This window comes from Glycine max, chromosome 2 (assembly GCF_000004515.6).
Source record: "Glycine max cultivar Williams 82 chromosome 2, Glycine_max_v4.0, whole genome shotgun sequence".
Lineage (NCBI taxonomy): Eukaryota > Viridiplantae > Streptophyta > Magnoliopsida > Fabales > Fabaceae > Glycine > Glycine max.
The window spans coordinates 19,207,559-19,221,949 of NC_016089.4; the positions used below are offsets into that span (position 1 = coordinate 19,207,559).

The window sequence follows — 14,391 nt, forward strand, 5'->3', positions numbered from 1 at the left end:
TCGGGCCCATGGGCTAAGTACGAGCCCACTTATCTTTGTAAATATTATATTAAGGTTTCATTATTTTTGGGCCTTGTATTTAGGGCTCCATAATGTAGGTAGGGTACCCCATAAATATGGGATTTTTCAGCCCTTATATTTTAGGGCACCTAGACTAGTTTTTGTATGAGGGGTAGTTTTGAAATTTCACATGCACTAAGTGAATATTTAATGTGTGTTGGGAAAGAAATTTAATTGAATTGGTAGAAGCTCAATCCATTTAAATTTTAGAGGGGGAGGTGAGCATTTGCTTACTACACCCCATTGCCACATCATATAGTCACACTTTGTGCATTTCCTTCATGCTTTACATGCCTCATGACGCCTAAGCACACTTAGTGGAGAATCTTGGAATTGATCTTGGATTAGTGGGCTGAACCATAACGAAAATTCACTAATCATAATTAGTGAAATTTTGGCTCCAAAGTTTGGCTCCACAAATTCAATTTCAAATTCAAGTGAAATTTGAATTGAAATTCAAATTTTCTTCCAATTTTGTGCTCTAAATGAGCTTTGAAATCAGAAGCTTAATATTCAAATGATCAAAGTTAAAAAAAATGCACCCACATGACCTCTATTTATAGCCTAAGTGTCACACAAATGATGCAATCCTACCCCGCAAGGGCATTGGATAGAAAACTCCAAGTAGATTGGGCCAGAGATGCAAGAGAAGGCCCTAGGGTTCTTATGAGCCTTAGGATAGATTTCGGGCCCATGGGCTAAGTACGAGCCCACTTATCTTTGTAAATGTTAGATTAAGGTTTCATTATTTTTGGGCCTTGTATTTAGGGCTCCATAATGTAGGTAGGGTACCCTAGAAATATAGGATTTTTCAGCACTTATTTGTTAGGGCACCTAGACTAGTTTTTGTATTAGGGGTTGTTTTGTAATTTCACATGCACTAAGTGAATATTTGATGTGTGTTGGGAAATAAATTTAATTGAATTGGTAGAAGCCCAATCCAATTAAATTTTAGAGGGGGAGGTGAGCATTTGCTTACTACACCTCATTGCCACATCATATAGTCACACTTTGCGCATGTCCTTCATGCTTTACATGTCTCATGACACCTAAGCACACTTAGTGGAGAATCTTGGAATTGATCTTGGATTAGTGGGCTGAACCATAACTAAAATTCACTAATCATAATTAGTGAAATTTTGGCTCCAAAGTTTTGCTCCACAAATTCAAGTGAAATTTGAATTGAAATTCAAATTTCCCTCCAATTTTGTGTGACACTTAGGCTGTAAATAGAGGTCATGTGTGTGAATTTTTTTTAACTTTGATCATTTGAATATTAAACTTCAGATTTCAAAGCTCATTTAGAGCACAAAATTTCGTGCTCTTCTCTCCCTCTCCCTTCATTCATCCCCTTCTTCCTCCAAGCTCTTATCCATGGCCTCCTATGGTGGTGAGCTTCTTCTAGACTCATCTTCTCCTTGAAGTAGCGTCACCTCTCTCTCTTCCTTTCTCCATTCCACTGCCATTCATCTTCCAAGAAGCAAAGGAATCCATTGATGAAGAAGATCCTAGGCCTACAAGCTCCAACGGAGCTTACATCAACACCCATCGTTAGGTAATTCGTGAAGTTCCGAGACATGCCGGAAGTCAAAAGAAAGCATTGTAGCACAATCCGTAAAGTTCCGTAACATTGCGGAAGCCAAAAAAGGGGATGATTACGTGATCCGTAAGTTTTCATAACATTACGGAAAGAAAACAAGTATCGTTACGTAATTCATAAGTTTCCGTAACGTTACAGAAAAAGAATCAGCAAAAAAAGGCAAGGGGGTGTATTTAGTAAATAGGGGGGTGCAAATAGCAACCATGCCCACTTGGCCTTCCAGGAAGTTCTCCAGAAGGCGGTGCCTTCAGGAGGAAGCAACCTAGCTCGCCTGGGCGAGCTGGGTGGCAAGCTTCTCCTTCCTTTTCCTATAAATAGGGGAAGAAGGGAAGAACAAAAATGTTCAACCCTCCTGGTATCTGAGATTCACTGAAAATTAGTGAGAAAAATTGTTTCCATGAAGAAAATCCAAGCCGAGGCGCTTCCGTAACGCTTCCATGACGTTTCCGTGGGTGATTTCGCTAAGATTTTCAACCGTTCTTCGTCGTTCTTCGTTTGGTCTTTGTCGTTCTTCGATCATCAACCAGTAAGTTCCCGAAATCGAACTTTTCAATTCATTCTATGTACCCTTAGTGGTCTTGCATGCTTTTATTTTCATTTCATTTACTTTCCGTACCCCCTTTTGACGTGCTTTAGTCATTTATTTAAGTCACTTTCTCGCCTAATCAAAAAATAAAATAAATTTCCACCGATCATTTGAATTGTAACATCTTTTAATTTCTGTTAAAATGAAATCCTACCGTTCGGTCATGCTGTAACCACGTTGAAAACCAAAAAGAGGTAAAATTATAATATAATAATAAAAAAATATCTTTTAGTAAAATAAACCAAAAAAATCAATCGGACGTTTCTCTTTGGGATTTCTCTTTCTTAATTGAATTGACTGACAACTAAAGTGAAACTAAGGCTAAAATCAACTCGCAAAGTCAAGTTCGTCCGCAAAAAATCACTAAAAAGGATTTTAAAGTTCGATACCGCAGTTTTTCTCACCAAGTAAAAATGGGTCATTTTAAGGGATATGGCAAATCAAGAGGAGTGGGTACCGTTTGCGGATATACTAGCTTTGCTAATCTTTGGGGTTGTCCTCTTTCCAAACGTGGACGGTTTGGTGGACCTAGCCGCAATTGATGCTTTCCTTGCATATCACCATAGCAAGGAGAGCCTGGTGGTAGCTATCTTGGCGGACTTATTTAATACATTTGACCGAAGGTGCGAGAAGAATAGCGCATAGATTGTCTGCTGCTTACCCGTTCTTTGTGTGTGGTTGGTTTCGCACCTATTCCAACAAGACATAAGGCACCCATGTCCGCTTCAAAGTTATCGCTCGTGCGTCGAAAAGAGAAGAGTAGATTGGGACCAATACTTGGCTGGTATAGGAGGTAGCACAATCAACTGGTTTCCTCGATGGAAGGAAGGAAAGGAGGGAGTTCTCTTCTCATGTGGGGACTACCCAAACGTTCCGTTGATAGGGACGAGGGGTTGTATTAACTATAATCCCGCACTTGCTATAAGACAGTTAGGGTACCCTATGAGGGGAGCACCGACGGAAGAGAGCCTCTCGCCTTTTCTTGTGAGAGATTTCGGCACGTGCAAAGTTTCAAGATCGTACAAAGAGTCCACAAGGCGTGGGAAAGGCCGTTAAGGAAAGATAAAGAACTTAGGGGCATCCATAATGGCATCATCGGTGGTTATCATGAATGGCTAAGAGTTCATACACGAGGGTTAGTGATCGAGGCCATACCCGAATCAAATAAACATGATAATGCAGTAACTAGGAAGTGATCCTAGGTCGTTTCTCAACGAGCAATGATAAACCAAATGTTCATAATATACTTGTAGTAACAGTAACGATTGGGGGGGGTTTGTTTGTTTTGTGATTCAAGGAGTAGAACAAGTAAACTGGAATACGAAACTAATAATATTAAGAATGGGTTGTTTCCTCTGATTCAGAAGCCATTCTCTTATCCTGGGTTATGGAGAATTCGTCCCTAACAGTTAACCACTTAATCCAACCCTATTTCAATTTACTAAGCGAAAATCAACTTAGGGTTGTCAATACGTGATTAGGCACCACATACACCAGTTAGCCCTTCGTCCATTAAGCATGAACGCAACTTAGGCTCAGAGGCAATTAATCAAACATGAAGCGTGCACTGATTAATGTTCACGAATTTGGGTTAATTGGTGAAGGGAAAACTGCCAGGGAACCACATTATAAACAAAACCTCAAAGAGAGTTGGGCTTCGTCCTCAGAAGGAAACAACACCAGAATATTTAGCCTTCCATAGATTCAAACAGAAAACGTAAATGAAACATGAAGCAGAAACGTAAAGAAACAAAAATGTAGATGAACAGAAACGCAAATGAGACAGAAACGAAAATGAAAACAGAAACGTAAATGAAAGTAGAAGAAGAAACAAGAACGAAATTGTAATTAGAAGCAGGGAATCGAAAATTGCATTAAGAACGAAACAGTAGCATTAGAACAGAAAAACTTTAAGACCATAAACCCTAAGCTCTGAATAGTAGTCTAATAGCCTGCCTTGCACGAATCCCAAGGCTGCTATTTAAAAAGAGTCACTCAAAGTCACTGGGCCCTATTACAATACTCTAGCCCAAAACGAAATAAACACTGAACCACAACCAGATAAGGTAAGCGCTGCTTTATTTGCCCTCTTCAAGTCCACAACCAAAATCCAGATTAAGCCCAATGTTTCATTAATTCCTGAAATTAGATTAAAAACATCAAATTAGCTAAATGAGCCCAAATAATAAAACTGCCTAATTAATTGACAATTAAGATCAATCAGTAATTAAAATGGTGCAAAAAGGGTTTAGAAAATAGAAGAAAATGATGGCACATCAAAACCCCCCATACTTAGCCTTTTGCACTCCTGGGCAAAATGAAACAAAGAACAAAATCCAAGGATATCAAAGAGAGGCAAACGAAAACATTCACATATTTCTCAATGAACATCAAGGAATGAAAGGAATGGGTAACATCTAACATAAGGAGATCCGAAAAGTCAAGACATTCATGAAAATCATTCAAGCAACCCAATCATGGCAAAATAGTTAATCAGCTCAAGAATGAAAAGTGATAAAGCCTCACAAGATATACACTCTATCTCTCAAGTGTCTAGGCTACTATTTACCCTCAAAGCACCCATGAAAACAAACACCACATAAACTTGGCAAGATTCTAAAATTGACAATCAACCCATAAACACAAGCACATGAGGATCAAAAGGTCTTTTAAGGTTGTAATGGGGCCAAGGACAAGGTATGGAAAAATATGGAATAAGTGGCTGAATCCCAAAGGAATAGAGGAGCAATGGGGAATAAGTGCATATTAAGTAAACATAAGAAAATAAAAAAGAAGTAAAGATAAGTGCATACCAAGAGTCTCGTCATTCTTTTGTCATTTAAGAAAATAAGTGGCTGAATCCCAAAGGAATAGAGGAGCAATGAGGAATAAGTGCATACCAAGAGTCTCATCATTCTTTTGTCATTTAAGATCTTATTCACTCAACTTTACTGCTTTTTCTTTTTCTTTTTCGATTTTTTTAATAATATATATATTTTTTAGTCTATAGCCTTTGAGAAACAACATCATATTCAGCATGTCCAACATTTAACCAATATGCAATGTACATCAAGTATGGCTCAAAATATATCATGAAGCATGGCCAACAAAACATGTTATCCAATGAAACAAAAACCCCCACACTTATTCCCAAAACAATTCCAAAGCTCCAAAATTCCTTAAGGATATGGTGATATCATGGTTTTTCACTTAAGGCTTACAGTGAGCTTCAAAACAAGGAAAGGGAAACATGACTCAAAAGGGCTATCAAAGGAATTAAGTCAAGGTAAGTCCATTTGGCTAGAAGCTTATAAGAACAAAATTGCCTCAATCATATCCAAATATGCATGTGAATTAGGAAGCATCAACAAGAATCAAGCCAAGGCTATTGTGCAAGCAATCAAACACACCAAATGATTATGATGATGGATGGCTCAAATTCTCACAAAGGTAATCTCATCACTTTCAAATTGAGCTTTCAAAACTATCATGACTTGTAGAGGAGAATCAAGGATTTCAAGTCACAAAATGTCAAAAACTTTTATTTTCAAAAAAATTACCCATTTCTTGAACATATCCTATGATTCAAAGAAAAACATGCAAAGTCGTACATGCGCACAGAATTGACCCAAAATATTAAACTAAAAATCCGGCGAAACTAATCAACATTAACAAATTAACACAACTAACAAATTAACAAAACCAACAAAACTAACAAAAACCAAAGAACACTCCCCCCCCATACTTAAACAACACATTGTCCTCAATGTAGCACAATTAAGAGATTAAAACAATTAAACCATCAAATAGAATTGGACAAGTGTAATAAAAGCAAAGAAGGAGATAGGAAAAGAAGAACTCCCTAAGTCATGGTGGAGGAAGAGTAGGGTGGAGTAAGGAAGTCTCTTCCACCACTACATCCACTAAAGAAGGGTTCGTGAGGAATGGCTTAAGTCGATGTCCGTTGACCTTGAAGCTCTTGTTTGTGGAGTTGCTTTTGATCTCAACTGTACCATAAGGAAAAACATTAGTAACAACAAAAGGACCAATCCACTTAGACCTCAACTTACCACTCATGAGTCCAAGCCTAGAATTATACAATAACACTTTTTGCCCAACCATGAAGTCCTTCTGAACTATCATGCTATCATGGAACTTCTTAGTCTTTTCTTTGTAGAACTTGGCATTCTTGTAGGCTTCTAGGCGAATTTCATCTAACTCACTCAGTTGCAACTTTCTTTCCTCACCAGCTTGATCCATAGAGAAGTTGCAAGTCTTCACTGCCCAGTATGCTTTGTACTCAATTTCCACTGGAAGATGACATGCCTTTCCAAAGACAACCCGATAAGGAGAGATTCCTATGGGTGCTTTGTAGGCAGTCCGATGTGCCTAGAGAGCATCATCAAGCCTGGTACTCCAATCTTTCCTGCTTGGCTGCACAATCTTCTCTAAAATTCTCTTGATCTCCCTGTTAGAAATTTCTGCCTGTCCATTGGTCTGGGGGTGGTATGGTGTGGATACCCTGTGTACCACCCCGTACTTCTTAAGAAGGGCATGCATTGTTCTGTTGCAAAAATGGGTTCCTTGATCACTAACAATTGCTTTAGGTACTCCAAATCTGCAAAATAGATTAGACCTGACAAAATCTGCAACAACTTTAGCATCATTAGCTCTAGTGGGCTTGGCTTCCACCCATTTTGAAACATAGTCAACTGTGAGGAGAATGTAAACATAATCAAAAAAGACAGGAAAAAGGGCCCATGAAATCTATACCCCAGACATCAAACACCTCATAGAATAGCATAGGTTGTTGAGGCATTTGTTGTCGCCATGTAAGTGTATTTCCTGCTCTCTGACACTGCTCACAAGTGCTGCAGATCTTCCATGCATCTTTAAAGATGGTGGGCCAATAAAAACCACAATCAAGCACTTTGCGAGCTGTCCTTTGAACACCCAGATGACCTCCCGGTGCGGAAGAATGACAGAACTGCAGTACTGAGTCAGTCTCATGATCTGGAATGCATCGTCTAATGACCTGATCACTGCACAATTTCCACAAGTAGGGGTCATCCCAAATAAAATGCTTAGCATCCCAAATAAAATGCTTAGCATCACTTTTAAGGGAGGAAAAACAGAAGCAACTAAATAATTGACAATGTTAGCAAACCAGGGAGTAGAAAGAGAGTTAGAAATACTATACAGTATATACAAATGATCATCCGGGAAATCATCCCGAATGGGTGAATTCGCATCCGATACACGTTCGATCCGACTCAAATGATCAGCAACTAAATTTTGTGCTCCGCTCCTATCACGGATCTCCAAGCCAAAATCTTGAAGCCAGAGCATCCATCGGATCAACCTAGGCTTAGAATCAGCCTTCTTCAACAAGTACTTTAGAGCTGCATGGTCAGTATAAACAATAATGGGGGTACCAAGCAAATAAGATCGAAATTTTTCAAGAGCAAAAACTATGGCTAGAAGCTCTTTCTCAGTAGTAGTATAATTCGCTTGGGCATCATCTAAAGTCCTAGAAGCATAATATATCACCCTGGGCAATTTATCAATTTTCTGAGCAAGGACAACCCCCAATGCATAATTTGATGCATCACACATAAGCTCAAAAGGGGCTGTCCAGTCGAGTTCCTGGATGATGGGGGTGGTAGTGAGCCCTCTTTTGAGGCAATCAAAAGCCTCTTTGCATCTGTCATTAAAGTCAAACTCCACCTCCTTTTGCAACAAGTTGGAAAGTGGAAGGGCTACTTTGCTAAAATCCCTTATAAAGCGCCTGTAGAATCCTGCATGACCAAGAAAAGATCGCACCTCTCGCACACAAGAGGGGTAAGGCAATTGTGAAATAACAAGTTTTTTTGCAGGATCTACTTCAATACCCTTATTGGAAATAATGTGGCCTAAAACTATACCTTGCTCAACCATAAAATGACATTTTTCAAAATTTAGAACAAGGTTGGTTTCAATGCATCTATTCAAAACTTTTTCCAAACTATCCAAACAACCATCAAAAGAGGATCCATATACAGTGAAATCATCCATAAACACCTTTATGCAATTTTCTAAGAAATCACTGAAAATATTAATCATGCACCGCTGGAAGGTACTAGGGGCATTGCACAGGCCGAAAGGCATCCTCCTATAGGCAAAAGTACCGAAGGGGCAGGTGAATGTGGTCTTTTCCTAATCCTCAAAAGCAATAGTAATTTGCATATAACCAGAAAAACCATCAAGGAAATAGTAGTGAGATTTACCTGCCAGGCGCTCAAGCATCTGGTCAATGAATGGCAGGGGAAAATGGTCCTTTTTGGTAACTTGGTTCAGCCTCCTATAGTCAATACAGACTCTCCAACTGTTCTACACTCGAGTAGGAATCAACTCCTCCTTCTCATTTTTTATCACAGTGAGGCCGGTCTTCTTCGGGACTACCTGGACGGGACTCACCCATTGGCTGTCGGAGATAGGATAAATGATTCCAGCTTGCAAAAGCTTGGTTATCTCCTTCTTCACTACATCAAGAATCACCAGGTTGAGTCTTCTCTGTGGCTGTCTTACTGGTTTAGCTCCATCCTCTAAATTTATTCGATGCATACATGTGGATGGGCTAATACCAGGAATGTCCGCCAGGGTCCAGCCTATAGCCTTCTTATTCTTCTTGAGAACAGACAACAACTTCTCCTCTTGCTCATCAGCAAGGGAGGCAGATATAATCACTGGAAAACTTTTGCTATCATCCAAGTAAGCGTATTTCAAATTTGATGGCAGAGGCTTCAATTCTGGTGTGGTCGGCTGGATAGTGGTAGAAGGAGATGGTTTCTCAGCCTGTACCTCATAAAGAAAGTCAGAGGTATGTGTACTTCCTAAAATATGGTTAGTCCTATCTGACTCTATAAAATCAATCTCAAGAGGTAAAACACCACCACCAGACATGCAATCAATATCACTTCTAGATTCACTCTCAGCATCAAATTCAGACCTATGATCAAGTACAATTTCTGACTCAATGCATGAAGAGTGAGAGGCATGTCGATTAGAGTAAAGATTAGTCATGTATTCATCAACAACATGGTCAATTATTTCAGCACAAAATACAGAAAGATCCTCAAATGGGTATTTCATAGCATCCAGAATATTAAAATGAACAATTATATCACCAAACTCCATGGATAGTGTGCCTGCATAAACATCTATCTTAGTTCTAGCAGTTTTCATAAAGGGTCTGCCTAGAATGATGGGAACTGATCCTTGAGAAAATCCATCTTCCATATTCAAAATATAAAAATCAACAGGGAAAATCAGTTCACCAACTCTAACTAAGACATCTTCTATGAAACCAACAGGATAGGCAACACTTCTATTAGCTAAATGAATTATCACATCAGTTGACTGCAAGGGACCTAGAGATAGAGAATTAAAAATAGACAGAGGCATAACACTAACAGAAGCTCCTAAATCTAGCATGGCATTCTCGAACTTACTATTCCCTATAATACAAGGTATGCTGAATGTACCTGGATCTTTACATTTTTCAGGAATTTGGGGAACAGATTTACCAATCAATGCGGAGACATTTCTGCCCATGCTAATTCGTTCACTTCCCTTAAGCTTCCGCTTATTAGTGCACAGCTCCTTCAAGAATTTAGCATATCTTGGAATTTGCTTTATTGCATCCAGCAGAGGTATGTTTACCTCTACTTTTCTGAATGTTTCCAAGATCTCTTTCTCTGCCTCTTCCATTTTTTTGTTGTAAACTGCTCTTGGAGGGAATGGAAGAGGAGGGATGTGCTGCTTCTGCAAATCAGAATTACCAGTGGAAGATTCACCTGCACAGAAATTGTTAGGTAAATTTTTGTCATCACCTTTTTCTGGAGTAGAGTGAAGTTTGGCAGGTTCATTTACAGATGAGGAAGGTGCTACGAGTTGAGGTCCTTGACACAACTTTCCTGACCTTAATGAAATGGCACTGACATTTTTGGGATTTTGGACAGCTTGGGAAGGCAGCTTGCCAGAATTCTGGGACTGTTGTTGATTCAATTGTGTAGCCAATTGTCCCATCTGATTGGTTAAGCTATGAATGGAGGCTCTGGTCTCTTGTTGAAACTGCATGTTCTGCATAGTCATTTACCTCACAAGTTCTTCGAGGGAAGGTTGTGGAGGAGCCTCAACTGTTGGCTGTTTCTGGGGCTGTTGCTGTTGTTGGATTGGTGGAGGAATGTATGGTCTGCTTGGGCCAGCAACATTTTGGAAGGAAGGAGCAGGCTGCTGTTGTTGTTGCTGAGGGCTAGACCATCTGAGATTAAGGTGATTCCTCCATCCAGGGTTGTATCTGTTGCAGGAGAGGTCATAATTGTTCTGCTGCGGTTGATTTTGCTGCTGAGGTTGAGGAGGTCTATTGTAAATATTTGCAGCATAAGCTTCGGGCTGCTCAATTGCTCCAGGTTGCTGCATGGAAGGGCAAAGGTCTGTATGGTGGTCAGTAGAGGAGCACAAACCACAAACCCTTGCAACAGGTACAAATTTCTGGTTCAAGGCCAGCTGGGTTACCAAGTTAACCAATGCATCCAGTTTGCCTTCAAGCTTCTTAGTTTCAGATGATGCAGCTGAGTTTGTAGCTACCTCATGCATCCTCTAATGACTATAGCATCATTTCTAGCGCTAAACTGCTGGGAGTTGGAAGCCATCTTCTCAATTAAATTTCTGGCTTCAGCAGGAGTCATGTCTCCAAGGGCTCCACCACTGGCAGCATCTATCATACTTCTCTCCATATTACTGAGTCCTTCATAAAATTATTGGAGAAGCAGCTGCTATGAAATCTGATGGTGAGGGCAACTGGCACATAGTTTTTTAAATCTCTCCCAGTATTCATACAGGCTCTCTCCACTGAGTTGTCTAATACCTGAGATATCCTTCCTGATGGCTGTGGTCCTGGAAGCAGGGAAAAGTTTTTCTAAGAATACTCTCTTCAGGTCATCCCAGCTCGTGATGGACCTTGGAGCAAGGTAATACAGCCAGTCCTTTGCCACTCCCTCTAAAGAATGAGGGAAAGCCTTCAGAAATATGTGGTCCTCTTGGACATCTGGGGGTTTCATGGTGGAGCAGACAATATGAAATTCCTTCAAATTTTTGTGCGGGTCTTCACCTGCAAGGCCATGAAACTTTGGAAGCAAATGAATCAGTCCAGTTTTAAGAACATATGGGACATCCTCATCAAGGTATTGGATGCACAAGCTTTCGTAGGTGAAATTAGGTGCAGCCATTTCCCTTAGAGTCCTCTCACGGGGTGGAGGTTGTGCCATGTTCTCAGAATGTGCAAAATCAGAATGCTCAGAATCAGAATGCTCAAAATTATAATGCTCCAAATCAGGATGTTCAAAATCACAAATAACAGAATGCACAGATTCACCAGTAATGGAATGCTCAGAATGATCAAAAGGTATAAAATGATGCCTAACTAACCTGTGAAATGTCCTATCTATCTCAGGATCAAAGGGTTGTAAGTCAGATGGATTGTCTCTAGTCATACACTACATTCAGCATGCACACAACTAGTTGCCTTGTCATGTAAATAAAGGTGTAGGTTTGAACTACAGCTACCCTCAAATGATATCCAAATGACTTGAAATTTTGTGAGCAACCTTATAAAATGATGAGAAGATAGCACAAAAAATTGAAGACAAAAATTCAAAGTCTAACTATGAAAGCTAAAATTGGTAGGTTAAGAAAAATAAGTGAATAAAACTTGAAAAATAAAAAACTTTTGATAGAATCACTATTTTTGGACGATGGAGACCTCAGCCGGCCTACGACGGCTGCCCCAACATAGGAAATTTTTTTCTACCCCAAATACATATATAATAATTGCGATTCTGATAACCGGAGCAAAAGTTATGGCCGTTTGAAGTTTCAACAAACACAAAATTTGCTACTTTTTTGGAACTTTCAAATCTGACCAAACTAAAGGCTCTAGCTATTTTTCCCACAAAATATAGATTAAAAGAAATTACCACAAAAAAATTCAGCCAAAAATAACAACTATAGCTACTACAACAAAAAATCTCAAATAATTCAGCATGGGTGGTCACTAAAATCCGTCTCTACTTGATTTCTACTACTACTCTGTTTTGCCGCAAGCAAAAGTGGTCGCTAAGTCAATCGCAAAACACTATTCACAGCAAAACACCCAAAACTGAAATAGGGGAAGCGCTTAATAGGAAAACTGAAACAGAACACACACTAAACAAAATACCAGGACACTAAACAACACTAACACACATACTAACACAATACTAACAATTAAACATAAAACACGAAGGAATTAAACACACAACACTAGCTAGCTATTATGAACCTTTGGACACTGCTCGCCGGCAACGGCGCCAAATTTGATCGAGGCCGTACCCGAATCAAATAAACATGATAATGCAGTAACTAGGAAGTGATCCTAGGTCATTTCCCAACGAACAATGATAAACCAAATGTTCATAATATACTTGCAGTAACAGTAACGATTGGGGGGGGGGGGGGTTGTTTGTTTTGTGATTTAAGAAGCAGAACAAGTAAAGTGGAATACGAAACTAATAATATTAAGAATGGGCTGTTTCCTCTGATTCAGAAGCCATTCTCTTATCCTGGGTTATGGAGAATTCGTCCCTAACAGTTAACCATTTAATCCAACCCTATTTCAATTTACTAAGCGAAAATCAACTTAGGGTTGTCAATACGTGATTAGGCACGACATACACCAGTTAGCCCTTCGTCCATTAAGCATGAACGCAAGTTAGGCTTAGAGGCAATCAATCTAACACGAAGCGTGCACTAATTAATGTTCACGAATTTGGGTTAATTGGTGAAAGGAAAACTGTCAGGGAACCACATTATAAACGAAACCTCAAAGAGAGTTGGGCTTCATCCTCAGAAGGAAACAACACCAGAATATTTATCCTTCCATAGATTCAAACAGAAAATGTAAATGAAACATGAAGCAAAAACGTAAAGAAACAAAAACGTAGATGAACAGAAACGCAAATGAGACAGAAACGTAAATGAGACAGAAACGAAAATGAAAACAGAAACGTAAATGAAAGTAGAAGAAGAAACAAGAATGAAATTGTAATTAGAAGCAGGGAGTTGAAAATTGCATTAAGAACGAAACAGTAGCATTAGAACAGAAAAACTTTAAAACCATAAACCCAAAGCTCTGAATAGTAGTCTAACAGCCTGCCTTGCACAAATCCCAAGGCTGCTATTTAAAAAGAGTCACTCAAAGTCACTGGGCCCTATTACAATACTCTGGCCGAAAACAAAATAAACACTGAACCACATAAAATAAAATTGCAAAATTTCCTAATTAGAATTTAACTAAGGTAAGCACTGCTTTATTTGTCCTCTTCAAGTCCACAACCAAAATCTAGATTAAGCCCAATGTTTCATTAATTCCTGAAATTAGATTAAAAACATCAAATTAGCTAAATGAGCCCAAATAATAAAACTGCCTGATTAATTGACAATTAAGACCAATCAGTAATTAAAATGGTGCAAAAAGGGTTTAGAAAATAGAAGAAAATGATGGCACATCAGTTAGATTGGCTCTCCAAGTTGAAAATTATCAACGAGGAGAACTTCGAAGCTCCGGAAGAGGATGAAGAAGTCCAAGCTCTAAAATCAGAGCTAGGAAAGGCAAGACTCGCCAAAGAAAAATTCAAGTTAGTCGCTACAGACATTCGGAAAGAGTGTGCCGGATTACGAGAGGAAAATGCGGCTACCGCAATAGCCCTCAAACGAGAAACCAAGAGGGCTCGCAAGGAAGAGAATGGCCGAGATAAATTCTGAGGAGCTTTGTGGGGCAGCAACAATGAGCTCAAGCTCCGAAGAGAGGAAAGAGACCAGTCACGAGTACATGGCATGGTCTTAAAGGAGGAGTTAGCTGCTTGCTCAAGATCCAAGAGGAGTTTGGCCCAACACTTAGAAGCCACGGAGCAAAGCATGCTAGCTATAATAGGGAAGTACAAAGAAAAGTTAAACCAGCCTTTGACCCATGAACAAAAACTAGTAGAGGACTTCGCACAAGCGTACGCCGAGAAGGAAGCAAGAGGGAGGGTGATTGATGCATTGCATCAAGAAGCGACCATGTGGA

At 39.5% G+C, this 14,391-nt stretch overlaps 1 non-coding gene across 1 annotated transcript; it reads left to right on the forward strand.

Moving 5' to 3' along the window:
* The first annotated feature begins 11,069 nt into the window (after positions 1 to 11,069).
* LOC113001017 (small nucleolar RNA R71) lies at positions 11,070 to 11,176 on the forward strand. The gene has a single exon (XR_003266348.1). It is a non-coding gene; the product is annotated as a small nucleolar RNA R71 (small nucleolar RNA).
* The last annotated feature ends 3,215 nt before the right edge of the window (positions 11,177 to 14,391 follow it).